This window comes from Zonotrichia leucophrys, chromosome 1 (assembly GCF_028769735.1).
Source record: "Zonotrichia leucophrys gambelii isolate GWCS_2022_RI chromosome 1, RI_Zleu_2.0, whole genome shotgun sequence".
Lineage (NCBI taxonomy): Eukaryota > Metazoa > Chordata > Aves > Passeriformes > Passerellidae > Zonotrichia > Zonotrichia leucophrys.
The window spans coordinates 97,376,904-97,388,944 of NC_088169.1; positions in this window are offsets into that span (position 1 = coordinate 97,376,904).

Below are 12,041 nucleotides of genomic sequence, written 5' to 3' on the forward strand. Positions count from 1 at the left end.
CAATCCTTTACATTTTAACTTTTATTTTTTCCCATTCTCTGGACATCCTACTGAAGGCAAGTGAGCAAGCGGCTGTGTGAGGCCTAGTTGTCGGCTGGGGTTAAACCACAATCCAGACTTAGTTATTGAAATGAAACTGTCCAATATTTGTACCATAGGCAACATTATGTGGTAGTGGATAAGCAGAGTTACATTTGGCCTTAGAGATAGGCAAAATTTAAAGCATGGGCATAATATAATGACAAAAATCTCAGTTACTCAGCCTTCTTCCTCTCCTTTAAGTACTGTAGTCTGCAATGCAATAATTATTTTTCTATCTTTACATTAACAGGCCAAGTTCTCCATCATGCTCATAATTTTGATTTGAAGAGTCTCTGTGCTTTAAGTATTTCTGTTTTCCTCTGGTTCTAGCTACAGTTTGAGCATCTGTCTGGACAGCTTTGGTTTTGCAGTAGTTAAACATCTTGTGACTTGTCTTCAGTTGTCACATTCCTGGTCTTTACAAAAGGCACATATGGGCCACTTAAAACTTTCGTTTAGCTCATTAGTAATGTAAGTGTAGCTTGATGGTATGCCAGATGCTCTCCAGTTCAGAGAAATATGTCTGTCTGAGTGTGACTCTCTCCTATGAAATCTACTTTCTGCAGCAGATTTCCTCAGGCAGATCAAATTTCTTTCACGGCTCTGAAGAACTGATTCAACAACCCCTTTTGTACAGTTTGCAAAGATTAATTGTGGTTTTGTGCTCTGCTCCCAGCCTCAACCCAAGTCAAGCTGGACAGTGAGTACTGGGGCACACTGTGGCCACTGAGAACAGGTTGCTACAGAGATCTCTGCAGAGTCCCAGGGAAGATGGATGAAATACAGCTGCAAAGCACCCTCTTGCAAGGGAGAATCTATTAGGTTTAAAGTGTATGGACAGTATCAGCTGTCTTAGATAGATTTCACTGAACATTTTTTGTCCTTAGCAACATCACCATTGTAATACACCAAGTATGCTATTTGTGAATGGCATATTCAGTGCTATTTTTCCTTCTGCACTTACCCAATAAAGAAGCTTTCTCCATATGCTTTCCCAACCAGAAAAGAAAATCTTTTGTTTATAGATTGATCTACTTAAGGAAATGTTGTACTGCTTCTTGTTTCTTAAGATCCAGAGCTCTACTAGATGGTTTCTTCTGTGCAAATTTCTAGGGGAATGAGTAAGAAAAAGAAATGGACGACAGAAGGAATATTTTAGGCAGCTGTTTGGGAATCTGTGAAATAATATGAGGTCTTAGCCCCACAGGTGTCCGTGTGACACTCCCTATCATTATTTATAACCTTTTTGCTTTTATAAGCAAAGAGGGCAGGAATGTGCAGGGAGATTAAGCCAGCTACTTTCCCATGCCTAGATGTAGTATTCCAGCTAACAGGAAAAGATACTGGGAAAGAATATTGTGACGGCTGTGCATAGGGAGCTGGTGCTCTCATGCCTCCATATGGCATCTACTTTTTGGAAGAAAGGTGGGGAAAGGCCTTTCAGCTTCCAGATTGGTTTGTGCAGAGCCTTTCTAGAAAACTGTAATCCTGGAGATTCTTCTTTCCAAACACCTTCAGACAGGTATTTTTTTTCATTGTATAGAAAAACAAAATGAATGTACAGAGTTCATATATGGGGTTTCACATTGGCTTTTAAAGCTAAAGCAGTGTCAATCTTGATATGACAGTAATTTCATTAATTTTATTAAGTAGATGATCAGTTACAGCTTTTATATCTGCATCAAGATCGGTGAACTGTAAACTTATGTGGTAAGTGGGTGAGGTAGTACCTTTTAAACTATGAAAAAACAACATTAGCTGTAATGCTCAGTATGTCTGCTTATTGTAGGCATAGAATTGAATATAATAGAACTGCTACTTTCAAACATAGCTGCCATTTTCAACCAGGTGGCTATGCTGAACAGATGATTGCGTTTTGTTCCCATGGAAATTTGCACATGTGTTTAGCTATTTATAGTATCTATTGCTGATGGAAACCATCATAACCTGGGTGAGCAAAATTGGGAAGTATAACAGTGATATTTGGGAAACATATATTTTTGACAGCTATTTTCTGTTTACTGTACCTTTTTTTTTTCTCTCTCTACATTTTTCACTACATGGGTTGTCATTCAAAAACCCAGAGTTCACTGCCCACCCTGAAAATTTGTAATTCCTTGACTTCTTTGGCCTCTATCTCAAAAGGATATAACTAAAACCAGGGTAGACACTTCAGTTACTCCAGACTCAGAGTCTTTAAAAGGAGGAGAAAGCAGGTTCATCAGAGTGAAAATTCAGGGAATGCTGTTCCAGGATGAACTTTGTAAGAAGTCTGGGTAAGACTTGTGTATATGTGGCATCTTATGAGCATGAGAAAAGCTCAGAGAGAAAGGTGTGCATAAGAAGGCTCTTGTTGCTAATAAAATGGCTTTTAGCCCTCCTCTTTCAAGCCCTCCTCTCACCTCCTCCTCAGATGAAGGTATGCACAGCAAGGAAAAATCATAATGGATTTTAAATTATTCTGCATTAAATTTTACCTCCCTGAGATTTGTTGCTACCTCCTTGTTACTTAAATGCTTTAGAGAAAGTGCTCTGCAGGCACCAGCTATACTGACTAACTCAGGTAGTTTTTAATTTAACTTAGATAAATATCATACTTGCTTCAGATTAGCCCAGGTTAAAAAATGTTCCTCTTCTAGGAAAGAAAGTCACCTTGCTCAATAGAAGCCAAATCGTTTTGTATTTTTTTTCTCAGGAAGTGTCCAAGTCTTGCTATGAGAAGATTGAGTGTTCCTAGTGATGGACAGTGCCAGAGGAATCTGCTGTGACAGTGACACAGGCTCCAACACCACAGAGCATCATGATGCTCTGATGTTCTAATGAGTGTTTTGCTGGGCTAGCTGGGGTCTGGGGGGCCCAAGAAGAGAAAGGATCTTAGTGAGAGAAGGAATCTCTGCCCACTTCTGTAGAAGTGGTTAGAAGCTGGTTAATTTTTTTTCTTGTACTCTTCAAGTACAAGACTTCCTTGCAGATGGCAGCTCCCTTCAAGAGCTTGGCTGGCTCTCCCAGCCAGCAGCTGTGCTATGCCTACACAAATCCAGCGTGGGCATTTGATAGAAAAGCAGAAAAAAGAGGTGAGAATTTGGTGCATCCCCTGCTCCACTTTCTTGGAAGAGAAAGGCTGTGCAGTGCTAATGCCCATGTGCCAGGAGACTGGAAGCAAAGATAAAACATGCAGGACAGACACTACTGTCACCATCATTGCAGAAATCACGGTCATGATGGACGTGGCTGACTAAATGCACCATCATCCTTGTTCTGCTACATTGTACGTTGTGTCCCTGTACAGCAACACACTCAACATCCACATTTAGTTTGAATCAGGTGTTCCTGATCACCTCTTTGAGGTGAATGACTTTATCATCCCTTCCTACCAAACTTTGCTTTCCCTTGCCAAGTGCTGTGACAGCACATGAACTGAACTCCTGTCAGCTGAAACCCAGCTGAGAGATGCTCTCTAGCAGTTAGTGTGTGCTTTCTCCACAGAAGCAAACTAAAATCTCACAAGATACGCAGTACGTGAATTGTGGGTCCTTAACAACAGATATTTTCCCTTTTGTTCTCTCCTATTAGGATGATTTATGTGCAGGTGTCAGGAACATATTTAAGAAATTAACTGTGTTTATCCAGTTTTCCTCAGAGAACTGATTTATGATTTACTGACCAGCTTTCTGTTGTTTCCAACTTGCCTTTTTCCTTCTCATTGTCTTCCACTTACTACTATGACTGACAGAGTCCAGCCAGGATAGGAATTAAAAAACTTTGGGTCATTGTGTGACTATATGCAAGTGAAAGTTGAATCTTATTAGATGGTCAGTCAGTAAAAATAATCAATTTCTTCTTCACAGATAACATGATTTTCTCTGGCCTTGCAAAATGTGTGCATACTACTTGACTTGATGCACCTTGTATTTCATGCCTCAGTATGCAATGATTGTTTGCTTCTAACAATGAAGTTGAGGATAATTTCTATCAATTTCATCTTAATTTTCCATTATATATTAACAAATGAGATCAGAAATTATACACCCTTACTCTTGTGTTAGTTCTGTCTTTTTAAAGTTCTAAATTGCACAATGCAGCCTAATAACTACTAGCTGCCTACAAGTGCATGCCAAGGAATAAGGATGTAAAAGCAGAAGCACTTGTTTCAGCTTACAAGCTTTTTGAAATAGGAGAAGAAAAAGCCCTTCTGTTAAAGTGTGGAAAACCAGCTTGTTGAAGTGTTATAATCTATCCATGGAAGGATTGGGAAGGATAATTTACTTGAATCCTCTATAGAGGCATATTGTAATCCTTACCAACTGTTATCAAATTAACCATTGCAGTGAGAAATGGTTACAGCCCAGGCAACACAGATAAGGCATGCACACAAAGATATAGGCTTCCTCTGAAGAGATGATAATGCTATAGCCACAATTACATTGTTCTCTAATTCCTGTCAAGCTGCTTCAAGAGTGGGGGAGTCAATAAAACATGCCTATCATAGACTAGAGGCTGATTTGTATTACCCAACAAAAATCAATCAAAACAAAAATTTCATTTCTAGTGGCCTTGATGTAGGTTCCTCAATCATTTTCTCATTAAATATTTCTTGGATAACTTGTGATATTCACTGGGGAACGACTAAGACATTTTACACATGATGGTAAAAGATTTTCTCCTGGTACTATCAGGGAACATTAGAATTTTCTAGGCTCTGAAGCGTGGAAGCTATTAAAGTGTCAGGAATCTGAAGATCCTATCTTTGGCAGTGTAGTAAATATACTGATATCAAAATTCTGTGCCTAATGCTAAAGTCATTAAAAAGCAAGAATGATTTCTTCAGTGAAAGCGCACATTCCTAGGTAATAAATTGCCTTTGGAAAAGCAATGCCTGTCAAACTCATGAAAATTTTCCATTACTCTGTGATCTTCCAGAAAGTGATTGATAAATATTTTTAACTTCATTTCCCATTGCTCTATTTAATGGACTTGCTTGTGCTTGGTTGCTCCCCATTAAGTTTGGTAGGTGTGCATCACCTGATTAGGTTCTTGTTTCACTTAGATGGTTCCAAAGATGTAGCCAAATTACAAGTTTATGGATGGCTAAATCTAGCCACTTGCCAGTTTTATTTTCTCACTCATACATAGGTCATTTAAAGAAGCCAGTGTATTTTTCCCACATCATGCAATAGTATAACAAGTGTATAAAATTGCTACCTCCTCACACTGCACAAAAGACATGATTCTAATAGGACCTGTAAAATTGACTCAGAAAACCTTAGAGACACTTGAGAATCCGGGAGTTATACTTAGGTCAAAGTTGAAGTAGAAAATTTGTTCTTTCTAGCCCATTACGTCTCTGAAGGCTCCATGAAGATGATACTCAGGAAGATTACTTTAGAGGTGAGAAAAAGAACATGCCAGGAAGGATTGGGTTTAAGAGCTGTCAGGAGGACCTTTGGTATCAAACCTGGATTTTTATGCTGGCAGTAGTGTCAGCCCTTAGCGGTTCCATGGACTTCCAGAGCAAACTATGGGTGAGGGTGATGCCTCTGTTTTAGGTAGTGGCAGAAAATGGGAAATTATAGCAAAAGGATATAATCTAGATAGAGGGTCTCTGGGAAAGTGGTCTTCACTGAGCACCTTGGTAATGGGAACTGAGACAGTTTCTTGAGGCTGCCTTGGCTCTGGGCCAAGAGCAGTGTAAGGGAAGACCTAAAATCCCAGATGGACTATTCTGCTGGATATGCTCCACACTGCATGTAGTTCTGCCCCTGTCTTTGTGCCCCAAGCCTCAAAAGGCAGCAAGAGGAAAATGCTGCAGCTCACAAGCTGCTCATACAAATGTCAGAGGATAGAGCTTGAGCAGCTGATGGGTCAACTGAAATCATGACAGTGAGCTCTGATCTAATCTAACTGAAAAGCAGGCATGGCTTCAGAAGAATGGGGTAAGGAACAGTCTTGACTATGCAGCAGTTGACTCAGATAGACTTTTGGGGGAGACTCAAGTGTTTATTTGTGACCAGAATAGGATCATTATAGTACCAAGCCTTTAAAAACATTTCTTACTAATTTTCCCCTTTCATCCAGTGAAAGGATTCTGTACTCATTTTCACCCAACTCCTTGTAAAAGGCTGTCTCTGTTTAATGACTATGTTCCACTTCATCCAAAGATTAATAGCAGCACAATTATTAATTGTGAATCTATAACCTTTTGCCAAGGTAGGGAGAGTGTAACTGCTCATAAACATTAGCTCCAGATGAAATGCCACATTCAAGGTCTCAGCTGTGAAGCTGTGCTTTTAATTAATTTTCAGATTTTTCATTTGTTCTCAGAGATATCACAGGAATCTGGAAACACTCATTTAATCTCGATGGGTTGAACCGTTCTTCCATCCTCCTGGTGATGCATAGATGTTTGTTTGCATAGATGACTGCATTCATCTATGAACCCCCTGGCACAAGTTTCAATAGCCAGTTTCAAGGGCCTTTGAAAACTCTAGGAGCCTTTTCCACAGAATCAGAGGTCAGAGGTACTTGCCACCTAGCAGCAGGATTTGACTACAAAGACTGCCAGCCTAAGGAGTACCAGTAAGGAACAGAAAAAAACCAAACCAACATCTAGACACATTCATGATGAGAGCATCCTTTAACCCATGTTGTTAGCTGTTCTATTGTTTTCTTATTCCTGCTAGAAATGGTTACAGAATAAAAATCTGCAGACTGTCAGATAATTTTTGCACACTGATCAACATTTCTGTGTTGATCTTCAACAAATTGAGATGAATTTTTGACACTGAGTGTTGCAGGGTTTTTCAGCCCCAGAATTTTCTTTTTCTTGGCTGTAGTCCCATCTATTGGAATAGTTCCAGTTTTCTATGATTGATTATAATATAAATAATTTATAAATGTTAATGAATTGGAGAACCCTTCAGCTAAGCAATTTTAGGCATTGTGGGGTGCAAGTAAGTTGCCTAGACTTGTTGATTACTTATGCCCATGTTTAATCATGGCAGATGTGGCCTTTTTAAACTATTTTACAATGTTTTGTATTACATAAAATAGATGAATTCTCATTTTATAATTCTCTTTATAAAATGTAAATATCTAGTGAGCATTTTAAATTTTCTCTGGTGTCATTCATCATATCTCTCTACCTTGAAATGTATTTAATCCTTAGTCAGGCGCTTCTTATTAAAAATTCCATTTTATTGTTCTTAATTATTGTGCCTGTTGAGATTTCACTGAGTTTTTAAATTACCGTACATTGCTCACATGACTTAGCTGCTTTTCCAATTTTTCCTTTCTTTAAATATTCATTTCCTCTATATTCTTGCAACTAGATCTCCTTATCAGTAGGATTTAATTTATTTTACTGGTAATTTTTTCAGGTCTTTTTTCTTTATATATAAAGTGGGGGGACATGGAGGTTTCTAGTAGCCTATCAGTAATTCCAAGTTTATAGCTCTTGAAGTTTTTTAATGGTTCTGGTAACAACTATTCTAAGCAAGGAAGAAATGGCTTTCAAAGTTTTTCCCAGGGTATATATATATAGTGTGATTGACTGTATATTCTGGATGCACAGTGTAGATATACATTGATTATGATTTTCTTCCATGGATGAAGACCAATTTTGGTTAATGCTTATTTCTTTTTTGCCCCTTAAGGAGGAATTCAGATTTGAGTCAACTTACATTGAACAAAACAGGTCCCTTTAGTATGAAATTTGTCTGTTCCTTTTTTCTTTTCCTTTTTTTCAAACTCAAATACTGAATTCCAGTTTTCTGAGATGTGTGATACAATCTTTCAGCTTAAAATCAGCTATGACTTGTTCATTCTGCACATTGGAATTGCAAGTTTAAGGAATAGTTTGTTTTGTTTTCCAGTGGGATTTTTCTCATCTGGGAGAAAGCTCACCCATCTCTTAATTTTACTTTAATCAGTTACAAATTTAAACCTCAAGTGTTTTAAATTTATTAATCTGATTCAAATTAAACAAATCAGTGCTAAGTATAGTGGGCCCCAGCTTGCAATGTTACATTGGAAAATAGAGATACCATGTGCCAACTTAGTAATATGAATTGTTGGTTTATTTTAAAGTGTGTGGTCTTTGTGGAAACACAACATCTTAATGATAGTGGTTTCCTTGACATATTTATAAATTGTAATCAGGCTATGAAAAATGCAACAACGAAAGTCATGGTGCCAGGGACAAGGAAAAACAGGCAAATTCCAGCTCAGTTCCCTCTCCATTGTATCGTGAGAAATCAGTATGTCAAATTTTTGCATAATCCTCAGACAGGCCTGAGAACTACTTCTGTTTACATATTCACAGGCTCATCACAATTGGTATTATATTTCCTTAAAATTAAATAGTAAGGGGAATGTGCTTACAAATTATTTTATATGTGTTGATAATATGGTCATAATCAAATGATGCTGCAGAAAAAGTCCCTTTAGCCTGACTCCAGTCTGATGTGGAGGTCTGTATCTCACAGCTGCCTCTGTGGCGCCAGTCTCAGCTGCCTTCAGCATGCCACAGCTCTCTAAGCCTTGGTAGCAGACAGGAGTTAAGGATACCCTAGTAATTTGTGCTTTCCTGCTTTTTTTTTTTTTTAGTGTGCAACTATTTCAGCATAACCCCTTTATTTTGCTGAGATTAACTTGGCTTGCATTTTTAAGCAGCTCAAAATTAAGCCTAATAGGCACTAGGGCCCCCTATTTTCTTCAAAACAATAGTTCCAAACAAACCCATCAGGGTGTCAGCAGATGAATCTGGGCATCCCAGAAGCTGGAATGTATTTCCTTGACATGTTTCAAGAGCCAGAGGAAGGCTCGTAGCATGACAAGCCAAAGGTCTGTGGGGGTGAGGTTGCAGAGCTCATTTGCTGGCACACAACAGAGCAGGGAAACTGCAAAAACAATCTCCTTGTTCTGGCAAGCAGTTAGAAGTAATCAGGGTGCTCTAACAGGTAGAACACCAAGACCCTTCCTTCTCATTGCATAGTATGGATGAGCCATTCATTTTAATATTCCCATCATTCCAGCAAAGTTTTCTTAAATCTGATCATTTTTTTTCCCTCAGATTTATATATGAATATGAACACTGCTAGCCCCTTTCTGTTTACCATCTGGTCTCAAGCCTATGTGTACACTTTTGTGTATATGTGTACATATAAAAATATACATACACACAGGCAAGCATACATATGTGTATGCACACACATATTAGAAAAACATGTTCCTTTGTGCTTAAAGTTACTGCATATGTAATGTTGTGAGTCTGACGTTTTGTGTGGCTGGACCAATGCTGCTACAACTACATCTTTTCCTTTTATTTTAATAAAATTAAATAATTACTTCTGGGTCTAGGCAGCCATATATCCCTTACAGGCCTCCTAACAGCTGTGCCACCTTACCACCTCCCTAGATTTGTGTCAGTTGTTCTCACAGGCTAGATGAATACTTATACACTATGGCAAAAGTGGGCACAAATATTTCTTTCCTTCTCATTGCAATCAGATCCCAACAGCCTTCTGAGGGATCAAGGTATATGTGAGGTCAGTTTTTTCCTGTGTAATGCCAAGGAACTAAAGCAATTTTCATTTATGCTTTAGGCAAGGGTGACAGTGTCTATCCAAGATTTTTCCACATTTTGCAAGGTCAGAGACAAGGTTGAAATAAAAGCACAGTATGGATATTCCTTTGTTGCTCTCCCAGTCCTAGAAAAGTTCTTGGGGAGGGAAAATAGGTTTCAAAGAGAGTGCTAAGATGTCTGTTTCTGAAACCAGATAATGATCTACTGGTTTACTCTTCTGCTTCTGGAAAATAGAAGCAAACTTTGTGGGTTTAGTGATTATGCAGATGGTAGCCAAGATCCTGCCCTTGCACCCTCAGTGGCAGACAAAGTCTTGATGTTTGCTTTAGTGTTCATAATGCACCCTGCTCTGGAAGCACAGGCTTCTTTTATTGAAGATGAGAGGTACTAACACAGGGTTTTCTGAAAGGGCTGACAGCACCTGCTGATGTTAACCTGAATCTCTTCCCTTTCGGACAGTGAGGTTGAGGGTGTGTTAGTGGTGTCAGTTTGACTTTGAAACACAGTTGTATGCCTGTGCAATCCCTCTAATGTCCAAGAATGGTTTGGCACAGGGTCCTGCTCTGTCTCTCTGTGCTGGGGAGGCAGTGAATACCAGCATGCTGGAAAACAGAACTCTGGGCATTTAAATCTACTCAGCCAGCATATTTGCCTTGCCCTGCATTGAGAAGCTGCTGGTGTACGGATGGTGAACCACTTTCCAGAGTGGTTCCTCTTCTCTCATCTACATACACCCTACATGGGCACCCACTAAGCCAGGAGATGAAGGAGGTGTTTGATTTCCTTGTGAGAAATTAAAGAATACATTCAGCTGAATCTGATCACTACCCACCGAGGAAGTATTTTTTTCACAGAGCTGTCAGCAGAAAGCAAGAGTGTTACATTCAGTTTATGAGCAGTGAGCCTGTTGTGTCAATTATCCAATGTTTTTGGTGGTGGTGTGCCAAGATTATGCATCTTTGTTTGCATGGGCTTGACCAGCTTTCCTGTCTGTGTCGCACTGAGCTTTGGACTCATTTTGCTTTAAAATTTGAGCTTGCTTTAGGCCATGATGAGCAAGAAAGATGGCAGCTGCATCAGTGTCTGTCATTAAAATCTGAGAAGTTGAGTAGTGTGTTGATGGCAGCAGGGTTATTTTCTATTTTTCAACAATGTGAAAGAAAAGTCCGATCAATTATACACCTCACTCCTACACTACTAATGGATGGACAGACAAGGGGCTTTTTCAGCTGGCACCTAGTGTGCTAAGTAAAGTGATTATTCCCTTCAGTTTGATTCCTTCATGTAATGAATGATAAGTAGATTAATCAGTGGGGTAAAATGTGTGACAGATAAAAAATATATTACACACTGTAATTTTGCGTGGATGCCCTGACCCACAGAAGTAGGCATGTGCTGGTGTGCAGACTTGTAGTCACTTCTGATTGTGCCCTGATGTTTAAATAAGTTGTGCTTCCAACTGATTTCTCAGATGCTCTTAATATTTTAGGATCTTTTCAGGGCACAGGAAACCCTTGATAAATCTTCTTATTGAGCCTTAGACCTGAATTTTGTGGGTTGTTGTTTTGGGGTTTTTTCCAAGGAATAACATTCTATTACAAACTGTGATATTTGTAGTTTTCTCCTAAACTCCCAAGCACTGCTTTGGCTTGTGAGGAACTGCTCTCAGGTGACACATAGGGCAGGCAGGTGTCATGCAAACCATCCTTTTAATCACTGGCTATAACAGCAAGGCAACAGCAGAGGCAAGGCTTTCATTGCAAATCAATATTGCACTCATATTAATAAAACACCTGGCTTTTTATTTACATCATGACTGGTGAGGAGGAAAGGTAATAATTTTAATTCTTCTTTTTTCATGGAGTCCGTGAGCCAATGGATTATCAAAACTCTATTTAGTTCTTCGTTTGTAAATGGTCCCTTCTAAAAGCATTGGTAGATTGATTCTGACCCGTACAATATCTTTTCTTCCATTTTCTTATTCTCTTGAATTGTTCTCTGATAGGATGGTCAACAACTCTGCTAATTAGTCCCTCCACTAACTCTCTTTAGGAGTAGAAAAAGTAACATAATTTTAAAAAAATCATTTTATATGCAGTATCTATTTATTTTTCTTACTAATCCAAGAAAGAATAGGTTATAGTCATGGGATATATATTTTTTTAAGTCTATGGATTTCAAATAATTCTTTAAAAATGTAAATAATGTTTACAAGTAACTGCTCTCTTTAAAAATAAATGTTTGTCTGATATCAAAACATGGTGCTAAATACTTTCAAGTTTCCCATTTTGACTGTGCTGGCCAGTCTAATCTAAAAGCTGGCATCCTAAATTCATAAATTTTAATTTATCACATACATAGCTTCTGGTGTTCACTT